General features: G+C 43.5%; 1 protein-coding gene across 6 annotated transcripts in view; it reads left to right on the top strand.

Annotated features, from left to right (window-relative positions):
• Window positions 1-455: 455 nt before the first annotated feature.
• CEMIP2 (cell migration inducing hyaluronidase 2) overlaps window positions 456-10,460 on the top strand; it is a 70,542-nt gene continuing 60,537 nt past the window's right edge. For 2 of the 6 annotated variants that reach the window (XM_074361689.1, XM_074361690.1), the window contains exon 1: window positions 1,209-2,105. The gene's annotated coding sequence lies outside the window, so the exon portion shown is untranslated. Of the gene's footprint in view, window positions 981-1,024; window positions 1,150-1,208; window positions 2,106-2,520; window positions 2,541-10,460 lie in introns of those variants that run through there. The other 4 variants (XM_074361692.1, XM_074361693.1, XM_074361691.1 and 1 more) reach the window with 4 other exon arrangements.

The following is a 10,460-nucleotide window of genomic DNA, read 5'->3' as shown; positions in this document are numbered from 1 at the left end:
AGTTCCTGTTCTGTTCTTACAAGGCATAGTCCTGACCATTTCACATTCAGACTACTAAAACAGTCATTTGTTCCCTCCAGTTTGTCATCATCTGGCTTATTTTAAGAACCTTCATCTCTCAAAAGAGACAGTGGCTTCCAGAGTCCCAGGGTGGTTTCTTTAAGGTCTCAGCACAGTACTAGACTGTGGTGCTTTTTTAGAGGCCTCTTTGCAAGGTTTTATTTAATTCCAGGATGCACTCTAGCACTGTTCTTCAAACCTGCATATTCCTGGCATCTCTAATTCAGTGGGTGGTGTTAGATCTGGGAATCCAAAATTTTCAAAGTGCCCCAGGGGAATTTTATCAGCCAAGATTTAGAAACATTGATTCCAACAAAGTACTGAACCAAAACCCTCGAAATAGGGAATTCCCTTTCCTGCCTGCTGGGTGTGTCATCGTTACATGACAGAGTTTTTATTAAAAGGATGAAGGGGGAAAAAAAAAGAGCAGTTCTGAAAACTGAACAGTCCTATCTGTACAGTATTCACTGAAAGAGTTCCACAGCGGGAAAACTTCCAATTCCGAATTTAGTGGCGGATGACGGCAGCCCAGATTTGGCAGTTCTGCTGCTGTCACTAGCCCGGGACCTCGTGGGTCTGACTGATCAATCCCGGGCCGCACCCTCAGCGGGAGCCAAGGCTTTCCTCTGTTGAGAGCAGCTCCAACACTGGTGGTGGCGTGGTGGCGGCGAGGCTGCTCCGGTTACGCTGGAGTGCAGGAGCGTTGGGATGGGCCGGGGAGTGGCTTTCAGCGCCACTCCTGCAAGTGGTAGCCACTCCAGAGTGCCGTAGGCAGGGGGTGTGGGGAGACGTAGGTATATTTATTCTGGCGTGACAGCGGGTTGCTGGGACCGCTCTGTGCTGCAGGAGGAGCTGTCCTGAGTCTGGGAGCAGGCTGTCCTTCGGAAAAGGCTAAGAAACCAGCACCAAGGATTGGCCAGGTGGGGGCGCCCGTGGTGCGGTGGCCAGAATCACAGGAAATTCTCGGGAGTTGTGGACGTCTCTTTGGGGACGCTGGGGCGCAAAGTCTGGTTCAGCTGGGAGCGATGAAGGGGCAATGTCCAACTCAGCTGTGAGATGCTGGGGCGCGAAGTCAGGCTCATCTGGAAGGTGATGGAGGTGTAATGTCTAGCTCAGCCTTGGAGTGATGGGGGTGTGGTGTCAGGCTCTGCTGGGGGTTTTGGGGCTGCAGTGCCGGGCTCAGCAGCGAGGTGATGGAGGCGCGGGCTCAGGGTCAGCCAGGTGTGCTCGGCGCCGCACTAGTAGGAGTTTGCAGCCGCATCCGGGGTGCATGTGCGTGTGTGTGTGTGTGTGTAGAGGGGGCGGGGCGCTGCCCCGGCGGCCGTGCAGTCGAGCGCTGTTCCTTGCCGCAGCGGCGAGAGGCGCTGAATGCTGGCGTCCGCAGCTCTCGGGGAGCCCAGGCGGCGGGAGGAGCCCTGAGCGTCCACCGCCTCCTCCAGTCGTAGGCTCCTCCTCTCCTCCGCCTTCTTCGTCTCGTTCACCCGCTCGCCCGCCCAATTCGCAGCCCTCGGCCCTGCAGAGCCGGGCCGCTTGTCTGGCCGGCGGAGGCTGAGCGCGACCCTAGCGAGCCGCGGCGCCCGCCGACCAGGGACAAGCGCGACTCCTGGCGCCCCGCTCTGCCCAGTGCTGCCGCCTTCTTCCCACTGTTTCGGGGACGCTCCGACCGGCGCCTCCCGGGCCGCGATTCTCCTCCACTTCCTCCCGGAGGGGAAGGAGCCGAGAAAGAGGAGCGGCTGCTCGGGAGAGAGCGAGCCGAGGCCCCTGCCCCCGAGGCTCAGGGCTGGAAGAGGAGGAGGCGGAGGCGAAGGGAAGTGCGCGTCACTCCCGGGAGGAGAGTGTTTCACCTCCAGGCATAAGCTGTGGCTGCCAGTTGCGTAAAAGCAGCAGCGGCGGCGGCGGCAGCGGCGGCGGCGGGCGCTGAGGCTCGAAGGGCTCCCTGGCCATGGAGGTAAGATCCGGACCCGGGGACGCCAGGAGTTCGGCTCTTTCTCTTTGGACCGCTGTGTAGGCACCTGAATTAGCCGACGCTAACCTGGGAGGGGAAGGTAAGAAGCGACGGGGGTCACCCGCCCCCCGCCCCGCCCCCCTTGCTGCCTGCTGGGGGCCACTGCGAGGACGCGGACCCTCGCACCTTCCTAGCTCCCCGCAGTCAGGAATTTGGCCATTTTTACTGAAATGGAAAACATCCTCCCGCTCCCCCCACGCTCCGAAGCACCCTCCCGCCCTCCCCCCGCGTGCCGCCTTTCCCCTCTTTGGATTAGGAGTAACAAGACTCCCCCGGAGTTCTTTACATAAGTCCTCTCTGTAAGAAAGGGTAGTTGGGAACCATGTCTTTATTTCTTTCTCTCCCTCTCACTTTTCATTACTTTTACGGGAAAGGAAACAATGGACCTTTGAAAGTCGGTGTGAACAGCCTTAAACTTTCTGGAGAGGGCTGGTATGGGGGAATAAACCCCACAGGAAGCCGACTACAGTGAAAGGTTGGTGGAATGTGCATTGCAGAGTTTCGGCTTAAGTGCGCGCGCCTACGCGTTTGGAGTGACCTTTGCCTCTTTATTTGCCTGAGGTCGTGGGTCCCCCGCCTGTCTCCCCAATTTCTGTTAGTTAAGGCGACGCTTTAAAATCTCGTGCAGCTTTCTTTAAAGCTGGGGAAAGACCCATCACTTCCATCTTTCCTCTGCAGAGTTGGGAGGTCTTGGCATAAGAAGGGGGTCCTGCTCTGTGAGGAACGCTAACCGCTGCAGTTAATGCTGGTTGCTACACCCCTTGCAGTAAAACCAAGGTTCTGATGTCCCTGGATGCTCTCTGCTGAGGGTTGATGTGTGCTACCACATCTTGCCTTGAGCGGAAACCTCTCTCTTAAAGTCTCTGCATTAGGTTAGAAAACAGACTCTGATGTATGTCTCCTTTCATCAACAGTAGGGGTTAAGGATAGAGGATTTAATAATTTTAAGAACTTTTATTCCGTACAGGAGCCACTGGCTGTGTTCCCTCTCCTTGTTTCAATGTGACAATGTGATGCGATGTTGCATAATTTCACGTGTTAAGCGTGTGCAGATATTTTCATGAGCTGTTCCCAGTACAAAGTGAGAAGAATTTAAAGGAAGGTGGGGAAGGGGCGATTTCACCTGAGCTGAGGGAGACCTGAATCAAAGCAGCCAGACATACCTGTTGGAAATGACTTTGTTTCAAAAACAAATGCATTTAAAACGTTGTTTTATGGTTCTTTGGTTGGCTAGAATGAAGCTATTAATGTTTGTTTCACCTTGAAGAAAACTTGCTATTTTCAGAATTGGTCTGGGCATCATACTTTGGTTGTGTGCCTTTGATTAGCTATTCAAAAAACTCTTTTGAGTTTGCATTTCTGGGCAAAGCAGAAGATAGTGCATTTCCTCTGCTTAATAAACATTGGGTAGCACCTTCTGGTGCTTTATTCTTTACATTAAAATCACTTCTCTCAGCTTTCTATTTACCTGCACTACAGGATGTGTGTGTGTGTGTGTGTGTGTGTGTGTGTGTGTGTGTGTGTGTGTGTGTAACCGGGAGTCTTGTCCATGGTTTTCAGTTCAGTTCACCTGATGTTTTATCTGAATGTGTTTACAGGCACAGAAAAGTAAGGTTAGAAATGAATTCAGAGCCATCACCAGTCCCACTTTAACAGTCTATGAATGAGACAAACAAGCTAAAGACCGGGCACTCTGTAGACAGGGGAATTGAATGAGTGAATTCTCACATAGTGCTTATTTAGATTTCCTTTGTCACAGATAATTGTATGAGTAGTCTTTTTTTTTTTTTTTTTTAAATAGGGTCCTTTATTTGTCTGTTGTGGAGTAGGTAATTAGGTCGGTTGGTCGGTGGGTCGGTCTGTCTGTCTATCTATCTTTCTATCTATCTAATTTATTTTAATGGAAGTACTGGGTATTGAATCCAGGACCTTGTGCATGCTAAGCATGCACTCTACCACTAAGCTATACCCTTTCCCACTCCTTTCTTGATCTGGCCTGAAACCCACAAATTTTCAAGTCTCAGATTTCACAATAGGAAATCTGAATAGGACACTTCATGTTCTAATAGACATAATCAAGCCTGTTCTCAACCATCTATCTTGGAAATGAAGAGAAAGCAAAGCAAGAGAGTACAGTGGTTTTATGGGCCATTTCTGAAGTTGAAAAGTTGCTACTTAATTAGCTATGTGCCTCTGGGCGAGTTTCTGAAATTGAGAATTATGAATCACATGTTAGAAGGAAAAAATTTAAATGATCGTTATCAAATTCAGTTTAGACTCATATGGGACACTGTATGTAAATGTGTACCTTGTAAAGTACTGTAAAATGTGAGTATTGCATCATCCACCTACCCACCATCCATTTAGCCTACAATTATTAATCACTTACTGTGTGCCAGGCTCTCTGAAAGCAATCTGATTGCCCACTCTCTTTGCGGAGTGTTCTTTTTGGAACAGAGAGGGAGTTGGATGGAGTAGTTAAAATTTGGGAGGTCACAGGGAGTGAAGATAATCTGTGTGGTGGCTTCTACCTATAAAGAAAACAATCTCTGTTGTTGAAGAAGTAAGTCTATCCAGGGAGAAAAGGAAATAAACAATTAGAAGTCCCAGTAAAGTGTGTGCTTGGAGAATTATGCATAGAATGCTTTGAGAACCCAGAGCAGAATTAAATTGAGCAATGGGGATGGTGGTGGGGGAGGAAGCCATTTAGTGAAAAATAAAATTTACTAAATCAGACAAAACAGTAGGGACTGAAAACTGATGTCATAGGTACCATTTTGAAATGTAAAGATTAGGGGACTTGAAGTCAGAATGGAGTTTAAAACAAGGCTCAGACAATTGCTAACAATTTGCAATTGGGCAAATCCCCTAATTCTTCACACACTGTTTCTTTATCTGTAAAATGACTTTACAGAATTCTTGAGGATTAACTTCAATTTAATTTGCTGTGTAATATGATAAAGTACCATACAAGCTAGTGTGTTTTGGTACTTTAAAAATATGTTCTTTTTAAAAACTATAAATAGATACAAGTCATAACTTAGTCTAATTTGGTCTCAGTCACAGATTTCAATTTCACTGGCCATTTCCAGAGTGTTCTGAATCCCACCTTGAGTGCAAGTCTTCAGACTTTAAGTTAGCTATTATCATATGGTATACGTCACTTGTTCAGGCATCTTCATCTCAGCAACAGGAAGTCTTTCCATTACTTTGGGATTGTGAGCACTAATTAGAAGGATGAGCTGTCTAGTACAGTACATCAGTTGAGAGGGGCTTGTCTGGGTCTGTACTGTAACGTCTCCCTGCCTGTACTTTTCTCCCTGCCTCCCAAGTCAGGATAGCCCTTCTCCTTTCCTCTATCCTAACAAGATGAATATAGGGGGGAAAAAAGAGAAAGGACAAAAAAAGCTATGCATCTGCATTTTTGAGAGCGTGAAAATCACCCTTAGTAATTTTCTCCATTTGTAAAGAGGTGTAATTTTCAACTACACTGTTAAAGAGAGGCTGTGCTCTCAATAGCAACAGCTGCTGTCTAGGTGAAACTTGAATCTGTAAGCAATACTTGCTTTAATATACTTGCCTTAATTCTCTGCTTGAAATGGATTTAAGCTCATCTGACATTTTAATAGATTGCCTTTGATAGCAATTCATTCTCAGATATTTAAAACCGCCATGTTAAATGTCACTTTTGGGGGAAGGGCAGTAGGACTATAAATCACTTTTCAGGACAGTTACACATGCTGAATCTTAGCATGCAGTTTGAATGGGCCTCAAAAATAATATTAAAATGAGGAAGTTGAGACCCAGAGAGGCTAACTAATTAGGTAAGGTCATGTAGTAAATTAATGGCTGAGCGGAGACAAGAACTCCTTTGTCCCTATTTCCAGCCAGCATTTTTTTCCCCTCCAGTATACTCTGATTTGCTCCTGTTTGGTTTTGTTAGCAATTTAGTTATTTTAATGTTTTAATAGTGAAATAATTTGCATTTTGGCTTAGAAACCCATTGCGCCCAAGTATAAGGCAAACACTTTACCTTTTTCATTTGGGAGAATCTACACAGAGTGGGGTGAAGCTACTTGTAATAAATTGTCAAATAAGAAACTAAGTATAAAAATAAAGTTAGCTTTACTTGCATTTTCTATAAATAGTATAGCAATTTAAAATATTGTTGAAGTACACTTTTTTTTTTAAAAGAAACAAATTCCTGGAAACGTTACAGATTTGTGTTGTGAATCATAGGATAAAAGCATATTAAAAATAGGTTTTCATGTTCTTTTGCTTTCCTTGTACTTGCTTTGGGAAACCTTTAATGCTAGTTGTCAGAAAGTATGTTCAGCAAATATTTTATTGCATTCCTAAGATGTACAAGGCACTGTGCAAGTTGCTGTGAATAATACAAAGATGTATGAAGCATAGGGTCTATTAAAATGTCTGTTTACAAAAAGTGAAACAGACTCAAAGCTGTGTATGACTTATAGAATTGCTATCTCCCAACAAATCAGTCCTTTGATCTAGTGGGCAAATCTACTCTGAAATTGTTATTATTAGACTAACCAGACTTGTAACAAGATATTTATTTTCATTACATGATGACAAGTGATAAACATTTATTTTATCGGGACTCCATCTTAGTTTGGAATTTAAGTAAAAGTTTGGCAACATTTGATGAGATTTTATATTATGAGAAGTTTGCCTAGGAGAGCTTGTGGTAGTCTTAGCTTTAATTTATTTTAAAAAATGACTTTAGCATTGCACAGAAATGTGACTGGAACATTGTTGCCTGAAAGCATTGCAATTTAAAACAATCCATGTTGAGCCACCCAGAAAAGAATTGTCCTTAATGACTTTAAGTTCGATACAAGTATCTTAAAACATATGTATATTCATCACAAAGTCTATGTCCTCGTCATGTCTGATTACTAAGTCTCTCCGGAGTGAAACTGTTATTGGTTTGGGGGCTCTTGCCTAGTTATTGGCTTGTACTTGGAGACACCACTAATGGTGACTCACTTCCCTGAAGAATTAAATTTTTTTTTTGCTTTTTTACATACAATGAGGTTGGAAAATTAATTATTAACATTTTAGGGATCGGAAAGATTAAGTTTAGCACAAGGACAAGTACCTGATTCCTGTTTCAGAAGGAATGAGAAAAATGAGACATTTTTTAAAAAATTGTGGATAAAAAAACCACACATAACATTGTTTTTAATACCACCAGTGCCACTGCTATAAAATCAACTTTATATAAAGATTTAAAAATATTATACTTCATTAATGCAAAAGATGTCACTTTAATTGTTCAATAGGTACTTGGTGATAGCCATTCTCCAGCCATCCAATGGCAGATGCAGACAGGATGAAGTGCTAGTAATTTGGTAAAAAGTAGACTGTGTATGAAGGTATAGCTAAAAAGGCCAAATGAGAGATAAATTGTCTTATCTGCATGGTTAATGACATCTTTTGATGAAACTTAATTGCTACTTTCCCAAGTGCCTGTGCTGATTTAGACACTGCCTGTCTTTACCATATGGCTACCCTTTACAATTTATGGTCAGCTCCTGGATAACTTCCCAGCTGCTTGGTTACCATGTTGTCCGATCTTGGCGTTAGCCTCAAAGTATTTCTTCTTGCTCCCTGTTTGTGCTTGTGGCTTAGCTCCTTTTTGCCTGTCCTGCTGCTGCTGGCGGTGTTCTGTCCGTGTTCAGCCATGCAAAGACCAACCTCTGCTCCGGTGCTGAGTAATTTCTCATTCCCTGGGGGTCCTGCCTTTCGACACTCTGGTATCCTTGAGTTTGATGGATGTCGAGGAGGTTGTGGAGGAGGTATATTATGGTCCCTTTGGTAGGCTTAGTCTTCACAAGCCCGAGGAGGACAGGGACGGTGGTTCTTTTGTATTTTGGCCAGGAACTTATCTACAGGTGACACCCACCAGCCAGCCTTCCAGAGAATAAGAAAGATATCATGAGTCTGTTGGTTTTTCCCCATATTGGTTATTGCTGGACGATGTGCTGTCATTTTAGGGGCAGAGTTCAGTGGTAGATTTTTGTTCACATGTACAAAGGAAGTTATCAGTAGTAGTCTGATGGTATATTTGGATAGGTAAGTTTGGGATTTAGTAAACTCAGACTGTCACCTCTTCAGACATACCAGCCCAGTGTCTGTGCCCTAACATGCATTGTCATTACTTGTTCACCCATGTCATCTCTTGACCCCCCAGCACTAGGCCATGAGCTCTTTGAAGGCAGAGATGTAGAGATCATGTATACATTTTGCATTAACTGGGTTCCCATCCTCTAGCAAAATCTATGTCTCATAAGGGATGTCCAAGCCTGAATGTGTTTCCTGTTTGGTAAGGCTTTTCTCTCAGTAGTTAAAGTTGTATTGAAAATAGACTGTGTGTTGTGGGTAAAAGAAATAGGACATTTGGATTCTGATCCTGGCCCTGCCATTAATAGAAACTTTGCTTTGATGGTGGATCGAGTAGCCCTGGATCACTTCAGTCTGAGCATCTCATTATTCATCTTGAACATTTCATAGTTGGAAAGGCATGTCAGAATATACTTGTTACATGTTTCCTACTGTCTTTGCTTCTTGATGTCTGTGTATCACTAGATCATAAACTTTCTGTACATCTATGCTTATTTATCAGACATGTATCTGTTGTCTTTTCTTTATCCCCACCTTTCAACATTCTACCAACATAACTTTCTTGGATTCTCCTTCTTGAGAAGTATTTTAAAGCTTTATCTCCGGCGCTCAGCAGAGAATGCAGCCCACAGGCAGCTCTGCCCTGTGCTATAACCTTAATTAAATCAGCCCCCCTCAGGTCAGACTTAGGCTTTGGTTCTTTCGAAGGCCAGCTGCAAGGCTGATGACATGCCTGCGTCTGCCATTGTGTGCTTCTGCACAGCCATCCGTCACTGTCAGCAGGTTGGAAGTCTCTCTGCTGTGTCCTCCCAGCCGGTGGGGGATGGGAGGTGGGGGACCGAGGGCGAAGGGGGATGGTCTAAGGGGCCTTGGGAGGGAGGGGAGAAAAGAGAACAGCTTTTCAATAGAAAGAATTAAGGAGAAAAAGGAATCCGAGGAATAATAATCAGAAGAAAGGAAACAGAAGTGAAGAGCAGAGGACTGGTAGGTAAAGTGACCCTCTCCTTCTCTCTCCAGTTTTGCAAGTTGAACAACAATCATTCTTCAGTTTTGTTTATCCTTTAGTTCTTTACTTCCACCCAAAGGCCTATGTACTTTGCTCTTTTTTAAACTTTTATTTTTGACTGGGTGAGGAGTGTTAGATAGTCTTCATTGTCACCCTTTCGCTCACCTTGGTTGACAAATCTGTGTTTTTACTCCTTTTGCTTTTCTTTTGTTGCCTGTGATAACGTTCTCCAGCCTTTTCACTCCATCATCCATCTTGGCTTTAGGGTCAAGCATTGCTTTTCATGGCCATGCTAGCAGATTTGAAAAAAGACAGGATTAATGAGTATATTTGGTGGCAGGAAAGTCAGACATCTGCCTCCTATACCTTGCATAAATGAGAGGAATATAAGAATGAATTAAAAATATTTCTTAAAGATCACTTATTTAATTTTAAAGTGAAAAGTGTTCACTTGTTTTACTTTGGGCATTAGATATTATAAATAAAGACTTTTTGTTTTGAGGGATCCATATTTTAACAGGAGATTCCAGTATAATTTGCTGAGGCTATATCCCCTTTAGTGAAATTGTAGCTACTTTGCTAATCGTAATTCCTTAAATACAGACCCATGAGCATATAGTGTTTTGTTGCTTTCCACATAAGCAAACTCTTGGTATTTTTAGTTAATTTTTGTTTTCCTGACTATAGTTTTCTAGCAAAGAGAATATAGCTTAACTGAAAAGTGAATTTCTAAGAAGGAAAAAAAATGTCTTCTAACTTTAAATTATAATTACTCCAACTCATGGTTAGTGGCAAAAACCATTTCTTAAAGTACATTTAGTGTGTTTAAGACTATACATTGGAAGAATTTTTATAATTTTTCTGCATTGTAGTTTAATAGAATGAGTGTATATTGGGAGAATTATTTCCTTTTGAGAGAGGAGATAATGTGAACAACACATGGTACCAAACTAGAAGTCAGGTGTATACTGGTTTCTATGTAATAGTAGCTTAACTTTTGAGTATAACATTCATCATATGTGTCTAAATTGACCAAGTGGAGAAAGAAGGTAGAATTAAAGTGTCTCGGTCCCTTGTCCTTACTTCATAGGAAACTGTTTATAATTAAGAGTTGGTACATTTCCCCTTTACCTCTGAACATTGGCCTGGGTAGATCAGGTTAGTAAAAATGAACCCGAATCAATGCAGGTAAACTAACTTTGCATTTCCTGGGAATGTGCCAGACATTTGCAGGTGACAATG

The sequence above is a fragment of the Camelus bactrianus genome, chromosome 4 (assembly GCF_048773025.1).
Source record: "Camelus bactrianus isolate YW-2024 breed Bactrian camel chromosome 4, ASM4877302v1, whole genome shotgun sequence".
Lineage (NCBI taxonomy): Eukaryota > Metazoa > Chordata > Mammalia > Artiodactyla > Camelidae > Camelus > Camelus bactrianus.
The sequence above is the reverse complement of the archived record's forward strand: the minus strand, read 5'-3'. Positions and strand labels throughout refer to the sequence as shown.